Below are 779 nucleotides of genomic sequence, written 5' to 3'. Positions count from 1 at the left end.
TGAAGTGATGTTGATCATGACCCGCAGGCAAGAGGAAACCAGAAGCCAGGTGGGAAGGAGCGGGAGCTAAAAGAGGCGCAGATGTCAAAGGTTATGTGGAGCGAAAAACTGACAATGGTACGGCAGGCATATGGATGAGATGAGTCAGAAACTTGAGATGGGAATGAAGAAAAAAGCGAATTGGAGATGGAAGCATAGTAAGCATTAGAATGATCACGAGAACAGAAGTTAAGTGGCGAGGATAATGCGATGGATAAGGCCAAGGTTAGCAAGCTCACGACCATAACTGGAGGTTCAGGAAATAGCGCCAATCTGCCCATATTGAAGTGCCCGGGCTCGTCCAAATCTTATGTGAGACGTTCCTGTTCTGATTGTAACTTTGAAAATCAGAACACTGGACAGATCTTCGAGCAGCAAACGTGTATAGACGGTTTTGCGAAGCCGAATCTGCGAGAGGGGAGATAATGAGAACGTCAGAGCAGGCGGATGATTGGACGAGTTACACGAAAGTGCGAATAGGCGGTGCCTGTCCACCACTAGAGGTAAAGTCATTGGATGGTATCAAGGGAGCCGTCCAGGGCAGCTCACGGAGATGCGCAAAGCCAAATCGGCAGGGGCAAATAAGAAGAGATAAGGTTTAGAGGCAAGAGGTTTGAACGAAATTTGATCATCAAAAGTCCGTATGGGTTCGGGCGAACCAGAATGCGACCAGCGAAAGACGGGAACCCAAACAAGTACGTCAACCTCTATGAGGTCATGACCAGTATGAATGGAAAGGC

This window comes from Temnothorax americanus, unplaced genomic scaffold, assembly GCF_048541705.1.
Source record: "Temnothorax americanus isolate GAGA-0224 unplaced genomic scaffold, ASM4854170v1 Scaffold31, whole genome shotgun sequence".
Lineage (NCBI taxonomy): Eukaryota > Metazoa > Arthropoda > Insecta > Hymenoptera > Formicidae > Temnothorax > Temnothorax americanus.
The sequence above is the reverse complement of the archived record's forward strand: the minus strand, read 5'-3'. Positions refer to the sequence as shown.